Genomic DNA, 26,672 nt, shown 5'->3' with positions numbered 1-26,672 from the left:
CAGACTGAACCACCTAGGTTCCCCGAAAACCTTTATTCAAAAACATTACAGTAGATTTTATTCTATAAAGTGATTATGAAAATTGAAGACTTGCTCTCTTAGTGAACTAATTTTTTTTTTCCATCTGGACTCAGTATTCAAGGGATGTCACATTGAACCTCATTCATATGGAAATGCATTGGAAACTCATCACAATGTTATTGGCTATATAGTAGAATTCAACATATATATATATATATATATATATATATATATATATATATATAAACATATTTCCCAGTCATGTATGGTGGTGATTCAGGAGTTCAAGATATTTATTTTGCCTTAATCACTTTTCCCCAGAAAGAGGTAATAACTTGATTAGCTGTGCATGCTTTCTGTCACTATATCTCAACCCTAGGTCACAATAAACCATGGCTTTCAGCTTTAGAAAGGCATCAGTGAGGTGATGTAATAGAAAGTACATAAGATTAGAGAGAGTTGAGTTCAACCCCTGGCTCCTGTTAGTTGTGGAACATGGTTAAGGGTCCTAGCCTTCCTAGGGCTCCACAAAATGAAGCATAGATTCTTTATTTCTTAGAGATATTATGAAAATGAAGTAAGAAAACTTACGGGACTATACCACTGTCTTAGTTGACTTGGAGTGTCATAAGAAAATGCCATAGACTGGATAGAAATGTATTTTTGCACAGTTCTGGGGGCTGGAAGTCTGAGATCAGAATACCAGTGTGGTCAGATGCTGATGAAGAGTCTCCTCCAGCCTTCATGCTGTGTGCTTACATTGCCTTTCCTAAATATGTGTGTGCAGAGAAAGAGAGAGCGAGCAAACTCTCTGATGTCTCTCTTTACATGGACACTCATCCATCCTATGAAACCAAACATCACCTTTATAACCTCATCGCAGCAAAAGCACCATCTTCAAGTATCATCACATTGGGGTAGGGCTTCAACATATGGATTTGGGGGTAATGTAAGCTTTCAGTCCATAATTATCTGGCACACAGGAGTCAACTGGTAAGTGCTCAAACACTAAGAGAAAAGTGAATCATCCTGTAGAGATGGATAGGACCTAAAAAAGGAAAGTAGTTATGATCACAGATACATGTTTGAGGATCTCACTTTTGGTGTGAACATCTAGACTAGAATTTCCTGGATGGCCTTTTGAAGAACAGGAGCTCCAGAGATGCTCAAAAAGGAAAAAAAAAAGGTTCCATGTTCAACAACATTTTAGAACTTTTGCCTGAAATAAGAAAATCTTAAAATACTACTTAAACCCAAAGATCCCGAACTTATTTAACTATATGATCCTCTTGTGACTTAGTCCGTGTAATATAAGAGTTTCATGGAACACAGTTTGGGAAACACTTATATTTATGAAGTTTATCATTTATTTAAAAAGAGTTTGCACTTGGGGTGTTTGGGTGGCTCAATGGGTTAACCATCCAGCTCTTGATTTCGTCTTCATGATTTCATGATTCATGGGATGGAGTCCTGCATTGGCCTCTGTGCTGACAGTGTGGAGCCTGCTTGGGATTCTCTCTCTTCCCCTCTCTCTGCTCCTCCCCTACTTGCACTCTCTCTCAAAAATAAATAAATACACATTTAAAAAAATAGAAAAGCTTTCACTTAGAAGTAGAAGAAGTAATTTGTTAATTCAATATATACTCCTATTCACAATTGACCTTAAGGCAGGACCCAAGAATAAAGATTTTATGAGACTCTGTCTCATGTTTCTGTATGTGACTATACATATTTCATGAGTGTATGCATCTATATACATACATGCACATGTAAAATATGTATATATACATAAATGCATATGTGTATACACATATATGTATTCTATGAATTTATTTTATATAGCCCACTTAATTAAAATAATTCAAGATGACTCAAACTTTGTTTAAAATGGTTTACCTCATGCACAATATACCCATTGAAAACAATAGCTAACACATTCTATGAACATGCTGTCATTATCTTAAGCTGTCTACATATATGCTTTTATTCAATCCTCAAAGTAGCTTTAGGAAGCAGGTTCATCAGTTAGTTCCCTTTTACAGATTTGGAAATTGGTGATCTGAGATGTTAAACAGTTTGCCCAAAGTTCATCTTGGAAGTAATCAGTGCAGAACGACCCTGAGGTGACCCCCAATGGGTGATGCTTCTATCCAACCCCTTTCCTTGAGTACAAGCACAACCTGTGACTTGCCTCTAACTGATAGATTATGGCAGTAGTGAAGGATATCGTCTGATTTAACTCAGGTCCTTAACAAATTGATACTGAGTTAACTAAAAGGAGATTATCTTGGGTGGGCTCAGCTTCATCTAGTGAAAGCCCCTATAAATGGCACTGGGGACTTCCCTCAAGTAAGTGGTCTGCCTGCTGACTTAAAGGAAGCAACTAACCGCCAACTCCATAGCTGTGAAGAACTGAATTCTGCCAACAACCTGAAAGAATTTGGAAGACCCTGGACTTCAGATGACAACATAGTCCAGACAAATCCTCGATCGCAGCCTTGCGAGACCAGGAACAGAGGACTCACCTCTGCAGAGCCTGGATTCTTGTCTCTCAGGAGGTGCAAGATAATAAACATGTGGTGCTTTCCACCACAAGTTCATGGAAATTCATTACATAGCAGTAAAGGGCCAATACGATGGCAAAGATGGGTTTTTAACTCAGGCTTGATTTTGTACTTCTAACCTCTGTGATATCCAGTCTGTTATAGCATAAAGCTTGGTGTCCAGTATCCTAGAGATGCACAGCAATTTACCTTGTGGTCTAGATGTTTACGGGGCCAAAGATGGGCAACAAGGTGAGTTGCAAACATAATATCTTATGTGGGTATTTTGTTTTGTTTTGTTTTGTTTTGTGTGTTTGTTTTTCTATTTAGTGTTAACGATACTTAAGTGGTGGGTAAGACCAGATATAGAGTGAAGGAATGCCATTTACTTTTTTGGTACTGGTTCTGCCCTTACTTGTATGACCTTGGGAAATTCCCAGGTTGCCATCTGCCTTATAAATTTCTTTGTGACATTGAGTTATGTTGTTCAGTTTCCAACTTAAAGCCAAGCCTGCTGATTAGACCACACGATGATGACTGAAAAAAGACTTGTCTCAAATGACAAGCATTTACAAAATATTAGCTTATACATCTAAAATCCATTTCAAAACTCATTTAATGAGTACTTACTCAGTGCCGAGTGCCATTCGTCTTCACAAATTCCTTAAGCATTGATTCTTCTCTCTTTTTAACAAGCTGGAACTAAAGTTAGTAAGCTATATGACTTGCCTCTGTGACCATAAGACAATCACTCACAAGTCCTGATTTATTGGGCTGCTAGATAAAATCTGGCTTCTGGATTTTTGAGTCCATACTTGTGGGTTGCACATCTTCAATATGTTAAGGAACAAAGAAAAATGTCAGATGATTTTAATTGCATGTTTTCACATTCTACAAGATGATGCAAGGTCTAGCCCAACTATCAGAAAAACCAGGCAATGGGTCTCGGTGTGAATTCTTGGCTCTCATTTAGGGAGCTGTGTTTTGAAAAGTAACATCGTTTCAAATTTATTTCTTCAACCCCACCCCTTATAAATGCATCGCGGCATCTACCAAGAATTTAGGAACATTAATTTTCTCTTGTCAGACTTCCTCTCTAAACACACGTTGCAAAGAACTGCTAACTTCATTTTCTTTCTGTTTAGTTTCATTTCTTTCTTTTTGGGATTCCTGTTTAAAAGAGCTTTTAGCAGTCTTCTGTCGCATATGGTGCATATGCTTACAGAATAGGCAAACCAGCTTGAGTAAAACAAGAATAAAAATAAACCACACAGAACTAAACTCCAAACTTTTTGGGAGGTCCTCAGTGGTGCTGCCTTTGTGTGTGTGTGTGTGTGTGTGTGTGTGTGTGTGCACATCAGTTATTCCTGTTTGGAACCAGGAATGGAATTGTCCCAAATACCCAAATACAGCAAGAAAGACGGCATTGTTCTCCAGATCAAAGAGTCAAACAAGGCCTATGAGTTCTTGAAAATTCTTCATCTTAAGAGATTTGCAGGCTTTATTCGTGAGCAAAAACCTTCAGCAAAAGATGAGAATTATTGCATGTGCTTTGCTAAAGGATGAACTTGACCATTTCTATTTGACATATTATAAAAAGGCAGACACTAAACATAACAAGCCACATAGCAAAGCATAAAGTCCTCAAACCTAAATATTTAAATTTTAGCTACTCAAGAAGCCCTGGAAATAAAATGGAATTTCCTAGTGAAATCCCTTTGGCATTGTCTTCCTGCTGAATGTTTTCAAAACACACGGAGCAGTCTATTTCCTTAGGGATCACTTTTCTCTAGTTGCTTTATATGTTTACACATGTTCAACTACTCATTGTATTGTCTATTATAAGAGAAAATTCATGCCATGCATTCAGGTTTGGATCCAGGTGATTACCAGATTGGTCCAAGATGTGGGCGTGCGATGCACTCCTGTCTAGATGGGATTTCAGCCTGTGTAAGAAGAGGGGAGTAAAAGCCTAGAGGAAAGAGGTTAGAGAATTGTGCTGAGTGGCTTCACTGCTCTGATCCTGCCAACACAGCCTTGGAGATCTGGCAAGATCTCTGCTCTTTGCTGCTTGAGTAAGAATCAATCAGGAAATCAATTAAAAAAAAAATAGGGTATGCACAAGGCAGGAAGGCGACACAGGGCAACTGGAGCTTGTTTTCTGGAGTTCCTACACATGATGGTGTGATAAGAATTTAAACAACATGTGACTCACCTACATGAGAGAAGTCACCATGTTCATCATTGCTTTCCAATCATCACAAACGTGGTACAGGCATCAAAGAGGAGATGGGACGTTACCTGTCAGTGAAGAAACTTGTGGTTTTTCAAGGAAATGTCAGGAAGACACATTCACTTGATTTTTTTAAGTTCATTTATTTATTTATGTAGAGAGAAAAAAGAAAAAAGAAAAAAGAGCATGAGGGGAGCGAAGAGAGGCAGACAGAGAATCCCAAGCAGGCTCCATACTGTCAGCACAGAGCCCGACGCAGGACTCGATTCCAGGAACCGTGAGGTCGTGACCGGAGCAGAAATCAAGAGTCGGAGGCTTAATCAACTGAGCCACCCAAGCGCCCTTGAATTTTGGTTTAACTAGAACGGGGTTCACAAACTCAGATGCCTTGTAGACAGCAGTGGTAATGTAAATTAGAAAAGAATGTTGGGGTTATAATTTCCTAAAGAAGCTCACTTTAAACTTTTAATTTTGCTTATCGAAGTAGTAGAAATATTCTTCACTTCCATAAAATAAAACAAAACAAAACAAAACAAAACAAAACACCTCCTTTCCCTCTTGTATTTTCTCTCAGGCCTTTCCACTTTGTAGCATGGATACAGAGCCACATGATTCCTCCTGTAGAAAAAGCAGCAGTGTAGACACATGAACAAACCTCCATTGACCCTTGGCCTCCCATCAGGAAACCAGAGGAAGCACAGAGAGCCCGCCCGCTCAGCTCCTATCCTGTCTGTGAGGAGTCGCTGTTGTGACCCTGTGAGGAAAAGAAACGATAAAGCCCAGAGCCTTGACTTTTCCAGAGAAGCTTGTATCTGAGCTTTAGTGTAAAAGCTCTCGATTTCTTTCTTGTTGACTCAATTTTTTTTTCAAGTGCGGTGCAAGCCAAAAATGCACCTGTAGAAGCAAGAATGCCCTCACCGGCATCAGCCACCAGAGAAGGGTGCCCTGGACTGCAAAGATAAGAACTTGTAGGAAATTCATGGAGTTAGTCTTCAGGTTTCAGGATGAAGATCCAGATCCGGGCTTTTACGCAGAGCCCAGATTGGATTGATTCGGTAAATGCCACATCCATTCTATTCGCATGGCATGTTTTAAAGGATTTTCCATTGGAACTGATTTTGTATTTGAGAGTGAAAGAAGAATGTATTCCGGCAAGCTGATGTTTCCTTCTGTGAAGAGCTGCTTTTCCAAGGGGTTGACAAACACCCATCTTGGCCCTTCAGCATTTTCCTATGTGCTGAATAGGTTCCAAGAGCATACATCATTTTTATTGCAGCATGCAATATGTTTGATAATAAACTTTTAAGCTCTGTTTATTGGACTCCACATACAAAACCATTACTTTCTTGGCTAACACCAATACCTTATCTAGTGGGAAAGATAAAGAGTGATTTCAGTAAGAAACTTTAAAGAGCATTTGATACTTGGGAGAAAAGAGTGATCAAATCACCTAGTATTTATTTCCTCCCGTGTGACTGGCATTATAATATTGATTGACACTGTCTTCTATAGATCTCATACATCAGCACGTTGTCTCTTTCTGTGTATGGTGAGCTCTAAATAATTGTTTCTGTGGAGTTACAGAAGCAGATTTTACTGCCTGAGCAGAAAATATCTGATAATTGCAGGAAATTTCAGAAGGACAGCAATAGGAAAAAAATTGATGTTGCAATATTTGAAGCTGACTGGTGATTACCAGATAATTTATGTGCAATTGTCCTCATTCAAATATAGATCTGACAAATGAGGAGGATATTTGAATGCCAGTTGAGAGGTAAAATGTATATAATGCTGCATTATTTCTCAATATATTTTTAATTTTGTTAGATCATTTGATATATAAAATAGCACTGTCAACCCTGGCTAAAAAAGAGAAAAAGTTGGTGTGTGTGTGTGTGTGTGTGTGTGTGTGTGTGTGTGTGTGTAGAAAGACACTAGCAGAGCTGAGCCTCCTGGCTTCCTAACCACAGTGATCTCTATCATGATAATAAATATATCTGCCTCTCACATATGCATTGTATGCACCTCCCACTGTGTACCTGACCATGGCTTGAGTGGAATTAGCCCCATCCCCTCACTGATCTATACTAATCTTTTGAAAATGACGCCCACATCAAAGTGATGGGTTCAAGACGGACATAGAGAACTAAGTTAAGCCTACAGTTTTGTCTTGACATTGTGGGGAGAAGCAAGTTCTTTTTCATTCACAAAATATAAATGAGAAAATGAGAGAGCATCTGGCACTAGGAATTGCTTGCACACATCTTGAAGCCACACGAGTTGTCAGCTTTGAGATAAAGCTGACCCTTTTCAGGCTGGAAAGAGACTGACATTAAGAACAACAAGCTAAGTACATATTTCAGCTACTGGGTAAAACCTTAAATGACTTTTTTTTTTAACCATATAGGTTTAAAAAGTGAAAAAAATTGCAACTTAAGCTAATTTCAGTTGTGGTTTCTATTATTTATAACTGAAAGAACCCAAAATGATACACAAAGCTACCTCTGAGGTCAAATTGCACACTGTTTCTCTATTAGAGAAAACCTTTAGACTGAGGAGGAGATATTTGCATGCATCAAGTGGTAACTATTTTTAGGCTATTTGCAAATATTTTTGAGATCTCGATGCAGAGAAGAGAAGCTTGCACATATAGGATTTGGGGGGAATGTTAGATTAAAGAAGTGGGTTTAAGTACACGGACCAGATTGTGTGGAATGTGGAATTGGAGACGGAGACATTTTCTTTACTGTTTCTCATTGCTCAGCACTGTTCTAGGGTTTTGTGAGTTTTGTGGACAATAAGGAACAGTCTCCTTCAGGGACAGGCATTGGCTTACTATCGGGGCATCAGCCAGGGCTAAGGTAAGGCTCCTCAAAGTGACTCTGAGAGCAGTTGCTATCAGCCTGGGAAGGTGGGGAACCGACAGGTAAACAGAAGCTAAGCACAGTATGAGAGGTGTAGAAGATATACTGATTCATAAACATTTTGTGTGTGATTTCTTGATTCAGGGTTGCCAAGAACTGGGAAGGGCTGAGATTTTACCTTGCTCACAAGCTAACAAGTTAGCATTAACACAACTTTATGGGTTCTTGCATAAGCAATGAGACTTTCATAAGAAAGGAATTATCGTTCATAGTACAGCAGTCAACATGAGCCCCAGTTAACTTTGCCCCCCAAGTTCCAGAGGGTGCAAAGGAGCCTAGATGGATGCTGCACCCAGAGTGGGTTTGTCACATACTCCAGCCATCCTGAGCTTAGGGAACCCAAATCTTTTATAGAGGGCAGTAAAAAAAAAAAAAAAAAAAAAAAAAAAATACACCCTCAGCTCTGAAAGGAGATTATCTCTTATCTTATAAGGCTCTTTGCTTACCAAGCATCTCTGAAATTGTAGTCCAGAGCAAAAAAAAGGAAGTGTATTTTCTTGAAAAATATGCAGAATAACAAGACACCCATGGAGCACTATCTTCCAACAGGATTTCATAGTGTTCTCTGGGATTCTCATATTGAAATGTAGATGTTGAAATATTATAGTTTTCATATAATAAAGTCAGTCCATTATAACTCAAAGTATAATATAAATATTCATGAGTGCATACCGATATAAATAAATGATTGAATAAATTAATATGTAGGGGAGAAGATGATTTGCCTTCACTAAGGGAGAGCATAGCTCTGTACTCCTTAGGTGTGAGCTGAGCATTGACTTCGTTCCAAAGCGTACAGTTTGTAAAGGAAGGGGTCATGGTTAAAAGGGTCAATTTATGGTGACAAAACCTGATAAACACCACCTTAGGTGATAAAGGCCAACATCAGCAGCATGTTCGTAGTATATACTCTTAATATGATACAATACAAATGGCACTTTATTTCCAAGGTCTGCCTTTCAATAAACCAGGACCCCAGTCTTATCATAACAAAAACATCAGAAAAATTTCAGTAGAAGTGCATTCTATAAAACATCTAGCCAAGGGGCTCCTGGATGGCTCAGTCAGTTAAGCATCTGACTTAGGCTCAGGTTTGTAAGTTCAAGCCCTGAATCGGGCTCTCTGCTGTCAGCACAGACCCTGCTTCGGATCCTTTGTCCCCCTCTCTCTTTGCCCCTCCCCCATTCTGTTTCTCAAAAAAAAGAAAAAAAATCTAGCCAGTACTCCTCAAAACTCTAAAAGTCATCAAAAACCAAGGACTGTCTGAGAAACTGCCATGACTGAGAACATAATTTGGATGGGGTCTTGGGACAGGAAAATAAAATGGGGTTAAATCTAAGTCTAAGGAAATTTAAATAAATCACAGACTTTTGTTGATAATAATGTATTGATATCGTTTCATTAATTGTAACAAATATATCACATACTGTAAGATGTTATTTTTTTTAATTTTTTAATGTTTGTTTATTTTTGAGAGAGAGACAAGGAGAGCACGAGAGAGCAGAGGAGGCACAGAGAGAGGGAGACACAGATCCAAAGCAGGATCTGGGCTCTGAGCTGTCAGCACAGAGCCCAATGTGGGGCTTGAACTCACGAACCGTGAGATCTGAGCAGAAGTCAGATGCTCAACTGAGCCACCCAGGCACCCCTATAATATGTTATTAATAGGAGAAATTTATTGAGGAGTATATTAGTAGTCTCTCTACTAGCTTCTCAATTTTTCTGCAAATCTAAAACTGTTCTACAAAATACATTCTCTTAAAAAATAATGAGCCTTCCTATGTCTTAGCAATTCGATTCTTGGGTATATAACCAACAGAAATATGTACATATATTTACTTAATGTATGTAAAACAATGTTTGTAGATTTACTATTCTTAATAGTTTCAACTGGAAAGAACTCAAAAGTCTTTCAATTGCATAATGAATATATTCACTATGTGTATTCACAGGGATTTTCTATGCAACATTAAGAAAGAATAAACTACAATTTCATGTAGCCATGTAGCTAAACTCCACAAACTGTGCAAAGGAAACTATGTATAAATAGAATGCACACCGCATGATTGTATTTGTATAAAATCTAAACATACAAAGTAACCTATTGGGCAGGAGGGTGGGCACCCATGAGGGAAAGTACCTGGGAGCGAAGTATGGAGTATTGGGATCTGGAAGTGCTGGTAACGTTCTCTTTCTTGATCTGGGCTTTGGATCCAAGACCGTGCAGTTTTTGAAAATCCATCAGCCTCTACTCTCATGATTTTTGCACATTTTTTATGTATGTTATACTGTCAATGACTCTTTTCCTTAAATAATTTTTGCATTGTATTTATAGGTTGTTGAAGTGTGATTACATCACATGCATGAATAGATGCTCCGGAATGAGGAACTTTTAGAAAATTAAATTCTCTTTAGAAAATTAAATTTAGAAAATTAAATTAGAGGAAAGGGGCGCGGATCAAGAAAGAAAAAGAGAAAGGTAAGCCTTAGGAATAACATGGAGACTGTTGTCTTGTCTTTTGAATCAAAACCCTAATCTTGGCTTTAATTCCCTGAAATGAGGGATAGGGTGTAACGGCAAACAGAGTTAGAGGAGTGAGAAATGAATGTACTTATTAATCAGGGTTGAATAAGTGTAGGGAGAATGACTGACTGTATCATCTCATTCTTCTCTGATTCTTCTCATCATCTCCTCTTCTTCTAAGGGGTTAATGGGATTATACCCGCACTTCCTGTCATAAATGTCAGAAGGTCTTTTTATAGCAAAAACCAAATGCTGTGTCACCATCAATTAGCCCACATGACTTCTTTAGCATGCTGGTAATACACGAACAAGTATTGATATAACATCTACTACCATGAGTGTCTATTCAGAAAGGTGATGTAAAACATGAACTCTCAAGACAGATTGCCTGAGTTCAAATCCTGGCTCTATTAGTTATTAGCTTTCTGACCTTGGGCATGTAGCATGCCATCTCTGTGCCTAATTTCTTCCCCTGAAAAGTTGGAATATTACTAATAACATCTTTATAATAAAGTAGCTGTGATGATTAAATGTAAGCTCTCTTTATGTATTAAGCTATAATTGTATCTCATGTCTATAAATTAATTTCTTAAATAATAGAGCAAACATACAAGAAAGTCACTTTTTACCTCCATTTCATAACAGAGGAAACGAAGACGTAGAGTCTTTAAATATTTTATCTAAGGTCACACAGCTTGTAAATGGTGGGACAGAATCTCAGATGTGTGCCCTTCCTCCCCCAATCCCTTTCTTGGTTCCCCAAGCTCCTGAAAAAAGCTTAAAAATACTAAGATGGGTTTTTTCATTAGGGATAGAATTCAGTCTGTTGTATATTAAAGATCTCTGTAACCACCATTAGGATGCTCTTTTCAGAACACAATTCCCTTTATTGTGGGGAAGTTCTACATGTTAGCTCATCTAATGCCTTATTCAGGTGAATTAAATCCACTTTTTTCATCTTCTTGCCTTTGTGTTGATCAAAACCAGTGCTCATTATCTACAGTATAAAAGGCTTCTTGTTATGTGAAAAGCAATTATTAGTCTTACAGGGGATAACAACTAAATCTAAAATTTCACATATTCAAGAGCTAATTGAGGGGCCTTGGGCCAGGCAGTCCCGTTCTCCACAAATGATCTCTGACTTCTCGGCATCTCATTTGAAAATTATTTGAAATAATTAGTCACCCTAGTATATTTACAATGGCAAATCTTGAACATCCATCAATTACCTATTTATAAAATACTTTCTGACCTTTGGGTGAATGAGCTTTGACGATATGGTACATGTCTTTCTGCATTTTACACTATAGTCCCAGCACACATTAGAAATTTTAGGAAGCAGGCTGGAATTCAGATTTCATGTACACTTGTTAGTTTTGACCAAAAGTTCTTGTGCCTTTCATTCGAGGAGGCAATAGAAGTTGAAACCACAAAATGCCATGATCAATGCCAATTTGTAGATTTCCACAAGCTCAGATTTGCGATTCAAGTTTTATAGAAACTTTACCTGAGCATATGAGTTTGCATTGTTATACTTTTGTAATAATCACTTAAAATTTTGGCAGTTTGTCATTATTTTTCACTTACCTAAGTAAATCTTATAAATTAGTATCAATGTTTCAGAGGTTTTGTTGGCTAGAGTATTTTATAACGTGACTCATATTGCTATCACCACCTTGATAGTCAATATAGAACTAGTCTTAGCTTGTGATTCTTTGCGTCAAAGGGTTTGAACTACTATTTCAGTTACAAATAGAAGCCTGGGGTGATTGTAATACATCCTGAGCATCTCCAGTCAGGAGGCATATTTGGCCATGCCACACGAGAGGTAGTTCAGGACTGAGCCCATCAAAATCCCAAGCTCTCATCTGAAACCCAGGGACAGCTATACATAAGAGTAGTAGGATAGGGGCGCCTGGGTGGCTCAGTCAATTAAGTGTCTGACTCTTGATTTCAGCTCAGGTTATGATGTCATGGTTGTGAGACTGAGCCCGGAATCAGGTTCTATGCAGAACATGGAGCCTGCTTAAGATTCTCTTTTTCCCCCTCTGTCTTCCCCTCCCCAGCAGGCACGGCATGTGCTCTCTCTGTTTCTCAAAACAAACAAACAAAGAGTAGTAGAATAATCAGAGGCAAATCCAGTCTTATTTTTTTTTTTAGTTTTATTTATTTATTTTGAGAGAGAGAGAGAGAGAGAGAGAAACAGAGAGAGCTCGAGCAGGGGAGCTGCAGAAAGAGAGGGAGAGAGAGAGAATCCCAAGTAGGCTCCATACTGTCAGCAGGGAGCCGGAGGCAATGCGGGGTTCGAACTCAGGAACCTCGAGATCATGACCTGAGCTGAAATCAAGAATCAGACAACCAACTGAGCCACCCAAACACCCCAAGGCGAATTCAGTCTTGAAAACACTGAAAGTCTGTTCTCTCCTTTATTAGATTAATGTTTCCTGGACTGTTCCAAGTGATCTGCAAGAAATAAAATGAACTCTCTCTGTAGAAAGAATTCTAAAATTCTACAATTTATAACAAGTCATTTCTGGCATTCAATCAGACATTACTAGGCATACCAAAAAATAAGATCAAGAGAAAGAAAAAAAGATGACCCATTATTGGAGCTGTTAGACACAGGCTTTAAAATAACTGTTATTAATACGTTCAAGAAAATGGGTGCATATGGATATTTATTTTGAGGAAAAAGAAAAAAAATGAAATCAGTGAAAAATAATCTAATGGATTTTTTAACTTAAAATCTTGGGGTGTCTGTGTGGCTCAGTCAGTTTGTTAAGCATCTGACTCTTGATTTCAGCTCAAATCATGATCTTGAGCCCGGCTTTGGGCTCCACACTGGGCATGACACCTGCTAAATATTTTCTCTCTCTCTCTCTCTCTCTTTCTCTAATTAATTAAACCTAAAAACTGTGGTAATTGAAATTCAAAATCCAGTAGATGAGTTGACCAATAATATCTGCAGAGGTCACTGGACAAATGGAAGATGAGCCAAAAATTTATACTCTGAGGCCAGGACAGCAAAAGCATGAGAACTACTTGAAAGGACATAGAGATAGGCAGGATTAGTATGAAGTGTAACGGACGTGTATTTGGAGTTTCAGAAGTATAGGAGAGAAAGAATGGGGTATTAATATTTGGAAAGAAATGGACAAGAATTTCCCCAAACTGAAGAAAGATATTAATTTATCAGACCAAAAAGTATGTCAAAGCCCAGCCTGGTTGGGTCTGAAGACAATCACCCCTAAAATTATTGAAGTAATACTGCTGATTTCCAATGTCAAAGAGAAATTATTACAAACAGCAGGTGGCGGGGGTGGAGGGACATGCTTGGCTTCAGACCAACAACAATCTGACATCTGACATTTCAGCAAAAACAATAAAAGCTAGAAGAGTAGAATTAATATGATTAAAGAAGATAGTGGAATTATTATTATCATTACTACTACTCCTACTATCTTCCACATGCGACAATAAGGCAACTTCAAAATCATGACCAAAAAAGACATTTTTAGGCATACAAGATGTGAATGAATTTGTCACTGGTAGACCCACACAAGAGCAGATACTAAAAGGAATTTTGTGAGACAGAAGAACAATGATCTCGGACTGGAAAATAGGCATACAGGAAGGATAAAAAGTAATGATAAAAATAAAGGTGGGGGCATATACAAATTAATAGACTATACAGTACCATAGCAGTGATAATTATGGGGTGAGGAAGGAAGATGTCTCATGAGCCATAACAGTTACAAAAAGGCAATATTTGATAAAAAGCACAAGGAATGAAAGGAAGTAATAAAACTTTCATTGTTTACTAACTAAATCATTGTTTTTGAGGGAAACCCCAAATGATCTAGAAATTCTATATTAGTCTTAATTCAGTGTAGTAAGTAGTTTGGGTATGTCAATATATAAAAATAAATTGTATCCTACATACCAGGAATTAAAAATGAGGAAATTATATTTTAAAAAATACTATTTTGGGGGGACGTTTGTGCGGCTCAGTTGTTACATGTCTGACTCTTGATTTCAGCTCAGGTCTCTGTCTCATGGGTTCATGCATTTGAGCCCCATACTGTCAGTGTAGAGCCTGTTTGGGATTCTCTCTCCCTCTCCCTCTCTTTCTGCACCCCCCCCCCCACACTGTCTCTCTCAAAATAAATAAACTTTAAAACAAATAATAAAACAGACTATTTATACCAGTTTAAAAATAGATATATAAGACTAAATCTAATAAAAATATACTAGACTTTTACATATGAAATTTAAACACTTACTGAGAGAAACTAATAAAAACCAAATAAAGTATTTACCATTTTTTAAAAGTATTTACCTTTTGCAAAGTTTGGGAAATTCCATATCGTAAAGATATTAATTCTGCACCAAATGAGCTATGGATTCAATGCAATAATAATAAAAAAAATTCAGCATGTCGTGAATTTGTGCATATGTACATGTGTTTGTAAAAGTTGACGAGCAGTGTAAAAGCTTTATTAAAATGAAAAAAAACCCACAAAATAACCAAGATAATCTTAAAGAGTAATAAAGTTGGAGGACTTATATCAGATATCAAGACTTAATATAATGCCACAGAAATTAAGAATATGCGATATCAAAACAGGGTTTTGTAGATCAATGGAAAAGAAATTCAGGCACAGATTTTTATATAATGACCTAATTTATAACAAAACAAGTACTGAGGTGCTGCAAGGAAGATTTTTCATTTGTTTGTTTGTTGTTTTCACAAAGAGCTAAGTCAGGTGGAGAATTGGAGATTTATGTGGGAAAAAAAGGTTAATCTTGACCCCTAACTTTTTCTAAAAGAGGAAAACCCTCAATTGCTACTTTGTTCTCAAGAAGAAAACATGAGAGAACATCTTCATGACCTTGGTTAGGCAAACATTTCTTTCTTTTCTCTTTTTTTTAACTTTTTTAAATTACATTTCTTTATTTTTGAGAGGCAGAGAGAGACAGAGTGCGAGTGGGGGAGGGGCAGAGAGAGAGGGAGACACAGAATCCGAGGCAGGCTCCAGACTCTGAGCTGTCAGCACACAGCCCGACGCAGGGCTCAAACTCACGAACTTGAGATCAAGACCTGAGCCGAAGTCTGATGCTCAACCGACAGAGCCACCCAGCACCCCAATAGGCAAGCATGTCTTAAAGAGGACATTACAAAACACCAACCATAAAGAAATAAACAATAAAAATGGACTCCTGTTTATTGAAAGATACTATCAGGATAATAAAAATCAGAACACAGAGTTGGAAAATATATTTATTATATACATCCTATAAGGACTTATACCTAAAATACATAAAGAACATCTATCCATTAATGGCTGAATGAATAAAAGCCCACCCAAGAGAAAAACAAAAAGAAATGAACAAAAGACATGAGGAGACATTTTACAAAAGAGGATATAGAAATGCCAACAGGTATCTGAAAATAAAATTCACTATTATCATGATCAAAGTCATGCAAACCAAAACCACAATGAAATATCACTGCATGACCCACAGAACAGCTTAAATGAGAAGAGATGAACCAAACCAAGTGCCCCCAGCCTGCAGACCACTGGAACTCTCACAGACTGTTGGTATAAGTGTCATTTAGGAAAATCACTTTGGGAAATTATTCGGCAAAATCTGCCGAAGGTAAAAAATATACATATTTTTATTTATTTTATTTATTTATTATTTATTTATTTATTATATTTATTTATATATTATTTATTATTTATTTATTTTATTTATTATTTACCAGTTCCACTCCTGGCGAGTCAACTAAATTATACATATGATTGACTAATGCCATGTATAAAAAGGTTCCTAGTAGCCTTATTTGTTACTTCAGTATTTATAATAGGTTCCTACTCAACGGTGAGCATGAACGAGCAAACTGCCACTACATGAAAGACGATGCATGAATCCTACAAACGGAATAATGAGCAAAAGACAGTACAAAAGATGACATACAGTATTATCCTGCTTGTGTAAAAGTCCAAATACGCCTACCTAATCTATGGAATTAGAAATGAGGAGAGTGGTTCCCGCTGGAGTGTAGGGACTGGGAGGAGACTCCAGGAGTGCGTCTTGCAAAAAGGTACAGGCACACCTCAGAGATAGGGTGTCAGTTCCAGATCACAGCAATAAAGCAACTAAAGAAATAAACTCAAATGAATTTTTTGATTTCCCAGTGCATATAAAAGTTCTCTTCGCATTATACTATGGTCTATTAAGCGTTTAAGAATATTATATCTAAAAAAATAACACGCAGGGGCGTGTGGGTGGCTCAGCGAGTTAAGCGTTCGACTTGATTTAGGCTCAGGTCATGATCTCATGGTTGTGAGTTTGAGCCCAGCATTGGCACAGAGCCTGCTTGGGATTCTCTGTCTCCCTCTCTCTCTTCCCCTCCCCTGCCCTCTTTCTTTCTCTCTCAAAAATAAATAGGCATTCAAAAAATTTAAAAACATGCGTGACTTAATTAAAAATAGCTTATTGTCAAAAATGCTAACCATCATCTCAGCTTTCAGCGAGTGGTGCTATTGCTGGTGAAGGGTCTTGCCTCAGTGTTGACGGCTAGAGTGATCGGGGTGATGGCTGCTGAAATTTGGGGTGGCTGTGGCGATTTCTTAAAATCAGAGCAAAGTGAAGTTTGCCTCATTGATTGACTCTTCCTTTCACAAATGACTTCTCTGCAGTAGTCAATGCTGTTTGAAAACATTTTACACAGCAGATCTTCTTTCAAACTTGGAGTCTGTCCTCTCAAACCCTGCTGCTGTTTTATCAACCAAGTTTATGGAATATTCTATATCCTGTCTTGTCATTCCAACAGTCTTCACAGCATCTTTTCCAGTTTCTTTGCTCATTTGTAAGAAGCAATTCATCTATTGAAGTTTTATCATGAGGGTACAGCAATTCAAATATCAGAACAATGACAAAGTTTGAAATTTTGAGAGAATTACCAAAATGTGATACAGAGACACAAAGTGGCCAAATGCTGTCGGCAAAATGGCGCCTATAGACATACTGAAGGCAAGGTTGCCACAAACTTTCAATTTAATTTGTGGAAAAAAAACCCTGCAACGCACAAATAAAGCGAAGCACAATTAAACAAGGCATGCCTGCGATATTTTCTTTTTTTGACTTGGGGGGTGGTTACGTAGTGTGTTATGCAGTGGTATTACGATTTGAGACATTTTCTATATTTTGATAAATTTCAATCACTTTAATTTTTTAAAAAAATGTATCTAATATCTGCCTTTAATCCACTGCAGCACACTTTATATTCCTGCCAAGTACTTAATCAAGGAGGAGAAAGTGTGTTTCTGGAGACCAAATAATAACAGGCGAATTTAGGAATGAGGTCTTTGTGAGTGAATCCATTTGAGTCAGTGGCCGGAGCTAATTGCTCCTTGGAGCCTTGGGAAGTGTAAAGACTATAGAAAAGGCTGTAATTAATGTGGCAGGAGTCCCACTGGTGATACGCGTAGACACCACCTAAGAGAGCTCCGAGATAGCACTCAAGCTCTCTTCCAGATGCCAGTTTCCCTCACCATTTTCAGGAAGCAGAGCGGGGAGGGAAAGGGAGGCATTTTCTTTGCCAAGGAGAATATCTCTGTGGGAATCTCAGCACAGAGGCTTTCCTGCCCTTGACTGCTGACGGTAAATGAGCTTGTCCTTACATACGTGCTTTGCCACCTGGAAAGGCTCCCCAGGCACTTTTATGAGAAACAGGCTCAGACAGATAGAAAGCTAGGGGTCACTTCTTTTGCCGTAGATGAGCTGCTATCTTGGTCAGGGCACAGCAGCCATTTAATGGAGACAGAGAAACAAAAATGTAATTACCACTGTTGAAATTTGTCCTGACACATGGTTAATGCTTCCATTTTGTATAAAGTGACAGAGGAGGGCTCCAGAGAGAAACTGGCCCATATTTCAGAAAACCTAGGACACAGGCCTTTAGCACTCAAGTAGGTAGGATCAAACTTGGATGAATACATCCTCTCTGTTTATTACATTGTCTTGTTTTCTCATCCACAAACAGATAGAGCCAGTCTTTTTTCCTTTGAGGAGAAGCATCATGAATTAGGGTAAGTGAATAGATGAAACAAACAAACAACTTATCTCCCTGATCTGAATCTTAGTTTCTTCACTTGCAAGTGGGAATAATAATTATATAGGAACAAACTCATTACGTTTGTGAGCACAAATGAGATAATAAATAGGAAAACATCTTTAAACTGAAAAACAACTGTTAAAACATTATTAATTAATAACATATAAAACAAGGCAACTTGCCTATGTGGCTCTACATGAATACTGAAAAAAGAAAAAAAAAAAAAAAAAAAAAACCTCTCCCCTCTTCCTTATCATTGAAATCCAAAGCCTTTCTAGCTTGCTCCTGAGTAGTAATCTGATGCCCAGAGACAGAGAAGTGCTATGTACTTGGAAAATATTTAAAAAGTAACAATTTCCAGACATTCCAGCCCCATAAACTGATCAGTCCAGACCTAAGAATTTTCTTCAGAGAAGTTAAATGACACTTGACTTGAGGTTACAGTTAAAAGCTCTCCAAGTCACAAGACCATCATTCAACTTTTTTAAACCAATGATCTAGTACACAGTCTATTGATTATGCTGGATATTCTCCACTTGCCCTTCTAGATTCACTCTCCATCCTTCTCTATCCTGTGCTGTGTTCCTGAAAGCTGACTTTTACCTTCTTAACCGGGTTCCCTCCTCTTGTAGCTTTCAGCTGGGATGGTCAATGGAAAGCATTGGGAGGAAAGTAGAAAGTGGGAAGGGAGTAAGAAGTAAAGCTGGGGATACTTTCCCAAACTCACTACCTACTGGGTCACAGGTTGGCATTGTCTATTTCCCACCAATTGCCAAGATTACTCGTTGGGCAACCATCTTAGAACTGGATTCCTCTGTGTCTGGATTCCAATGACAACTCTCTCCCTTTCCCCTTCAAATCTAGGGGTGGTAACAGTTCCCAGTTCTTGTTAGCTCTGGAATGATATGCAAGCATTTGCCATGTATCCTTTGAGTATATTTTCCTTAATTAACCAAACAAATGCTTCTCTTTCCCCTTGGGACTTTGACCTATCAGTGTGATGTACCAGGCATTATGGGAGGTTAGGAATACAGGAGAAAGAAACTGCCCTAGGTAACTTGTAATTTAAATATGGAAGGTCATCGAACAGTGCTGTATTATTGAGCTCAAATGTATTAGGAGTTCAAAGAAAGGGGAAATCGGTAATGCATAGAAGAGTCAAAGAACTTGTCATCATTAAGATCACAGAATAATACTCTCTTCTCAGGAAAGTTTTCCTTGATCTTTGAATGGAAAATCCAACTATTACACGTTCTTATGGTACACAGCATCTGTAACTTGTAACTCTCGTAGAGATTTTACATTTTTTATTTGATTATTTAACTGGCATTGGTTTCGCCCCCTGGGTAACAAGCACTATGGTGGCAGAGATCATGTCTGCTTTCTGTCCTACAGTTGCAATCCCAGCACCTATCACTATGTCCCGCACATACTAAGCCCTCAATAATTTACTTGTTGATTGACTACTTAAATGAGTGAATGGGTGAGAATACTCAAGTGGACATGGTGAACGATTTTAGCTACATCAGATCAAGATCAGAGATTCTTTACCAGGTTTATAGATCGTGATATGCAATAACATTAAATACTTCTTTGGGAATTTTTCTTCAAAGATACAGAGAGATATATCTTTCTGATTAAGTCCTTCTTAGGAGTAGATCAATCAAATTCAGTGACTTTTGGTCCTTATCCAATATATAGTCTTAAATAATAAGGCTTCCAGGTCAAATGTTGTATCACATAATTGCTTTTACTATAGTGTCCTAAGGACAATCACAGGCCTCTGCTTCAGTTGATGACAAATGACATTCTCTAGGCGTAATTCAGATTTGCACACTTGTTGGCCAGAAGCATGAATTCCCTGAGAATCAGGTTGTTTTTAACCTAGGAAGGCAATGGGTCTCAACCTTTTGTGTATCAGAATCACCTATTGTTTGTTAAATGCAAATCACTTGTTCCCCCCACCCAGAGTTTCCAATTCAGTAAATCTAAGGTGGGGCCCAAGAATTTGCAATTCCAGATGTTGCTGGTGTTACTAGTCTGGGGATCAATTTTGAGAACCATTGCACTAAGGAAGCCTTCTTTGTCAGAATTCCTAAGTAAAAATCATTTCACAACTAATAGTTTTTCTTATCTCACAATTTCTGCATTTTATCTTAATTTGTTATTTTGTTCTTGAATATTCAATTTCGGCAAACATTTATCAAGAGGCTAAAATAGGGTAGCACCGTTCTAAGTAACTGAAACAAACACACACAAAAATTTCCCTGCCCTCATAGAGTTTTAATTTATTATTTATAGTAAGACATACCAAAACCATATTTTTGCTTAATTTATGGGAAAGAATCTTTCCCAAGAAAGCACTTTTTGTTGTTGTTATGGCAATCTTATTCTACCCACCTCATTAATTGTTAACTCCCAGATTTTTTTATAGAAAGACCCACATTACGACTGAATAAATCTATTTTTTGTTTTAAAAATATCCTTTGACAGACTAAGACGCATAATGCATTTTTTCCTCATTTCTTTGAATTATATTCAAATACCTTTGTTTTGTCTGTTTGTTGTGCCGTGGATCTTCAGCAATGCCAGAGACAATGCTTGAAGGTTCTCTGCTTCATGTGAAGAAACTACCCTCAACCAAAGTTCCTCAAGTTTCTGCTGGTATGTAATGTTAATCATACCAGGTAAGGACTTACATAAACCAACAGAGAATATGTGGCTAGAAATTTCACAATCTGCTTTGTGGAAAACTTGGATTAAACAGTAATTTCTACATTTGTTTCCAAAATGGCTAAAGCCAGTGAGATCTAAATGTCGATCTTAATATTTGCTATTTTTATCTGCACCATACACACACCCAAAAAGTGAGTAAATTTGCATGTTTTATAGTTTATAGGGTTTTGTATTAAGTTCATTATGAAATATAATTTAAAATAATTTAGGGAGACTGATTATCCAGATAATTAAAAAAAATCTTCACTAGCTATTTAATAATTAAAGCATACATACATTCGCTTACATTACAGCAGTAACATTAGTAACATGGTAAAAAATGCCTGTAAATTATTCTATTACCCAGTGACTGATGGTGGGAATAAGATAAGAAAGTATCAAACCCAGTGTCAGAATGGAGAATAAGTTGTGTTCTGGACATGAGGCCTTTACATACTTTGCCAAGGAGTTTGAGCTCTGACATTAGAATTTGAGATTATCGCTGCTCTTCCATTAACTAAATAGTAAACTTGGGCACTTTCTATAACCTCTCAAACTGTCAACTTCTGTATCTGTAAAATAGGTTTAACAACAATACTCGAAAAGATTACTTTGCGTTAAATCAAGTAAAAGTTCTTAGCTGAGAATCTCACACATAGTTAAGTCTGTCACACATGTTAGTTATACAGGTTGTGATGCGTATGAATTACAGAAAGCTAAATCCATTCAAGAACGAGAAAATGGAAGAGGGATAAGATCCAGAAACAGGCAAGCCAAGTACACTGAAGTGTTTCTGATCAGTGTTTCCTCCAGAGCGTAATGAACCACTAGTTTAGAGGGATGCTCCAAGAAGCACCATTTCAAGGTTAAAGAAACCTGGGAAACATTGAATTTTGTATCATCTTTCTGGATGTACTTATTTGCGTATCAAAAGCCTTGAGAAAGTGTGCAAAATCCTTCCAAACATCTCCCAGTCCTTCCAAATTGGGCTAAATGTGGATCTCCTACACTGCCAATTATGTCCTGTAGTCTTTAAAATGTGTTGGGCAGTGCTGGTCCCAGACTTAACATCACTTTATTGTGGTAAGGTGCTGGTAGTAGGAGAAGAAAGACAAGTTAGAGTCAAGGGGGATCGCAAATAGAATTGGCAGAAATTTTACAGGCAAAGGGACCATCCCAAGATGACACGCATGACATCAGTCATGCATTAACTTTTCTTTGATTTGAACAACGATGGCAGTTTTTAAAAATGTAAAAATCAAATACGGGAGATTTTATAAGCATGGACATGTGTCTGATCTGGTGGGAAATAATAACCTCAACACATTCCACATGGGTCATTGGCTGTCATTGTGCATATTCCCAGCAAATTGGGCCCTTTGCTCCTAACTTAAACACCCGTTTTTGCCTAATTATGCTGTGTATTTACATTTCACATTATCTTTGTTAACACGTGGAAATCCAGCTGGTGACCTAGCAGGAAGTCCCTTGAAGTCATAACTCTTAATTACCTTCCCCGGAGCCCAGTGGTTTGAATTGAGAGGTAGTCAGAATGGTTTACAGGAGAGATCTTAGAAAAAACATGCAGATGTACAAGCTGTGGTGTTTTCGGCTAGAAGCCCGAGCTCAGTGCCTTACAGCAGCACGGGCTTTGGCTTAGATAGAGCAGTGTTCAAATATATTAGCTGGCTTGTATAACTTTGATGAGTGACTTGATCTTTCCATGCCCCAGTTTGCTTAATATTAAAATGATTAAATAATAATACCTAAATCCATAGGACTTGAGAGAAAGGAAAATAGAGGACTATGTGTAGAGCACTTAACATAGCCTCTGAAATACAGGACAGGCTCACTAAAGAGTAACTTTCTTTTTATAACAATAATAATAATAGTAATAATAATAATAATAATATTGTTATTATATTATTATTATTATTTCCTTCTGTAAAGTAAGAAGTGATTAAAATCTTGTTGCCAAAAATTATAGTAGTGTATATAATAGACAGTATTCATTAATAATGAGTAATTCATTGTTAACTTCTGCTCTGATGATTTGTCGATTTGATGTTTTTCTCTCTTCTTTAGAAATGCATCCATTTTTTGTTTCCTATATCATGGTAAAAATGTTAAATTTCTCATTTTTTAAAATGGCCAATGCTTCACAGATTTTAAGTGGTCAATAAATATTACTAACTAAATCATTGGAAACGAAAACCAACATGTCATCAGGAGCACCTTTAAGTATTTCATGATTCATGAAGCTGAATAAACTTCATCAATGCCATAAAAGCACATGAAAATGCTTAGCAAATCAACAGAGTTAAGGCTAAGAAATACATGTGTTTTATGATGGATTCAAATGATGGGTGTCCTGTCTCATGTAATAAAAGGACTGATCAAGCCACTGAAAATTGTTTCATATGCCTCCATTAATATGAATGTCATCACAATAATTACTGGTTATTGACTCTGTTCCATGGCCAAGAACTGTGCTAAGAATCACGTACATTATGCCATTGACATCTCACAAAAACTCTTCAATAAGTACCATTATCCCCAACTTACAGACGAGAAAACTGAGGAGATATAAAAATGGAAAATGCCTCAACCCAGCATTTCTTTCTGTACCTTTCTTCTAGTGAAAGAAGATGTATCACTAGCCACAGGAGCAGTTTGGGATTTAGTTACAGCATTCCCATCTCCCTGCAATTTTTTCATAGATGGGCATTTCCTCCAGCTGGACCACAGCCACTCTCATAGATTTCTCTGGTTTGAGTTGGTCCACAATAATTTTATCTCTGCATTTCTGTTTTAAAATGCTATGCTTGTACATCTGAAGTAAGCCATGGCATATTTTGTCTGCATAGAGAATGCGTAACTGTGTTGAAAGAGAGTGAATTTAACACAAAGGAAGGAAAGAGACAAATGGACAAGGTGAAGCCTAGGACCCAATCGTTCCTCAGTTCAGCCTCACTTACGCCTTTTTTGTGTTCTCATCATGTCACCAACATTTTGTTTTTCCCTTTAAGCTAAGTAAAGTCGGGTTTCTGAAGCTTTCCGTTAGAAGAGCGCCACCTATTTAAATCAAAGAGGTTAAGTCCAAAATTACATGGCTGGTTAGTTGTAGAGGCACAGAATAAATAAAACCAGGTCAATTAATGCAAAAGCCCCTTCCCTGAAAACTAGAAACTGTACTACAGCTTGACGAAAATATTTAATAATCCATGTGATCAAGAAAAAATACCTTTTAAGAACACTTGGACATTTTTCTAATGCACTAATAATGCAATAACAAGTGGATAAAATGAAGCCTTCAACTCTCAATATCAGTAACTACTTTCACATTAAGGTCTGTAAATGAATTAAAATAGATTTTTTATGGCAGCTTCTTGAAAAGCAGCACAATCTAGCAGCTTCTCCTTAGCAGGCCATCAGTCGTGATGATAAAACAGAGATATTATGTTCACACAGTTTTATATGCTGTTTTCAGAAATTATAGTTGTAGAATAGTGGCAGGTTCATGGATAGGAGCTAAACAGTAGGCACAGGACAAAGGAAAAGAGGAAACTGTAGTTTCCCGGAGCCATTGAAAATAATGTACCAACAGCTCAACTAGTGATGAAATGCTAATGGCAGTGATGAACTGATGGAAGCATACAAACGATCACATTTTGATTTTATGAAGACCATTGCTTCCAGATTAAAGCTGATAATAAGCTATGAATATGGACCTATAGTTGTAGTTTTCCTGCTATTTTGGCTTTTAATGTTATTTATATTACCAAGTCTAGTACTTCACATGAACAAATGGATCTTGATCTTGACCACCCTGCAAGAACCTCAAACAGATGCCCTTTGGTAAGTAAAACCATCATTTTTTTTTTTAGGTTGCCCAAAGCACAAGCAATCTCTGGGGGCTGGAGGTGACTTTATCCTCATGGGCAGATGTTATGACTCCCCACACTATTCTAGAAAGCCCATGGCTGCCAGAATATTTCATGGGTGCTCTTAAACATCACCCAACATAAGCTAATATTTCATTTTAACTGTGGTTCTGGGAAACACAAATGGAGACGTTGGATTGGAAATATACGAGGTATATTGGACATGGGTATTTTGCGTTTGAATGCAGAGTATCTCCAGAAAATATGTACTCCTCTGAAACTATTTCCGTATGTTTCCTGATCCACAGCTTTCACTACACAAGACATGGTGTTATCTTGATTAATGCCACGGTCGTAAATATATGATGAATGGGACTTTACGCCCATTCTAGCCCTTTCTCACTGTAACAAGATCAAAGTAAATATATTTCATTCTGCTATGAATGTGTTTTTTTCATCTTGTGTAATGCAAAAGCAGCTCCACTTTCATACGTGCCTAGAAAGGAAGGAAAAAATATTTTCTAAAGTTAAGGTCTCTTTTCTTCTGTAGAGGTAATACACATATTGTTTTTCCCTTAATACGAAGGGGTTATAAAACTCAGAAAATTACTTTCTTTTCTATTATTTACTGATGCCAAATTTTGGAGAACTAAAGAAAGTTGGCATTTAGCAGTCATGTCAAAAAAAATTGTATCTAAATTTTGTTCTTTTCCATTATTTGGAATTTTTTTGTTCTGTATTTAATTTTGATAACAATTTCCCATATTTCTCTATTAAAAACAGTCCTTCAGCAAACATGTTATGTACCTATTTATAGTAAATTCTTAACTGTGGGGGTGTTGAGCCTAAGAGAATATATAAAATACATCTCTATTTTACATTTTTTACATACTTCTCTTGAAATAACTCTTGAAAAGTGATACCCATTTATATGTTTACCTGCATACTTTCAAAAAATTGACTTTGTCAAAAGTATAAAAAATTTTCTGTTTTTGTTTTGAGTTTTTATTCTGAGAAAGGGTTGGGCATCTTTTCATTTTCTTTGGAAAATTTGTGTTTTTTGCCCTTGTCCTCTTTTTTTTAAACTATGTTTTCTTGCATATTTTCCTTTGATTTTTTATTTTTATTGATTTGAAAACATTTTATATTAAGAAAATTATATTTTGGGGGCACCTGGGTGGCTCAGTCAGTTAGGCATTCGACTTTGGCTCAGGTCATGATCTCATGGTTCATGAGTTTGAGTCCTGGGTAAGGTTCTGTGCTGACAGCTCAGAGCCTGGAGCCTGCTTCAGATTCTGTGTCTCCCTCTCTCTGCCCCTCCCCCACTCATGCTCAGTCACTCTCTCTCAAAAAAAAAATAAACATTAAAAAAATTTTTTTAAAGGAAATTATATTTTAATGCCTCAAATGCAACCTGATATTTAGAATCAATTTATTGTTTAATGAAGTGACTTTGTTAATTTCCTTTTGGTGTTTTGAAGGGAATTTTTTTATAAGCACACAAAAACTATAAACATATAATTCAATCAGTTATATTCTTTGGGACATTGAGGTACTTGTTCTTGCTTAGAAAGTCTTATCATTTATTAAAGAAAAATAATCTATTCTTACCTGCTTATAGCTTCATTTTCAAATGCACATTTTTTATTTAAAACTTTTAATATTTATCTACTTTTTCGAGAGGGAGAGCACAAGCAGAGGAA

The sequence above is a fragment of the Panthera pardus genome, unplaced genomic scaffold (genome assembly GCF_024362965.1).
Source record: "Panthera pardus isolate Hobbes unplaced genomic scaffold, ASM2436296v1 HiC_scaffold_24, whole genome shotgun sequence".
NCBI lineage: Eukaryota > Metazoa > Chordata > Mammalia > Carnivora > Felidae > Panthera > Panthera pardus.
Note: the sequence above shows the minus strand (reverse complement) of the source record.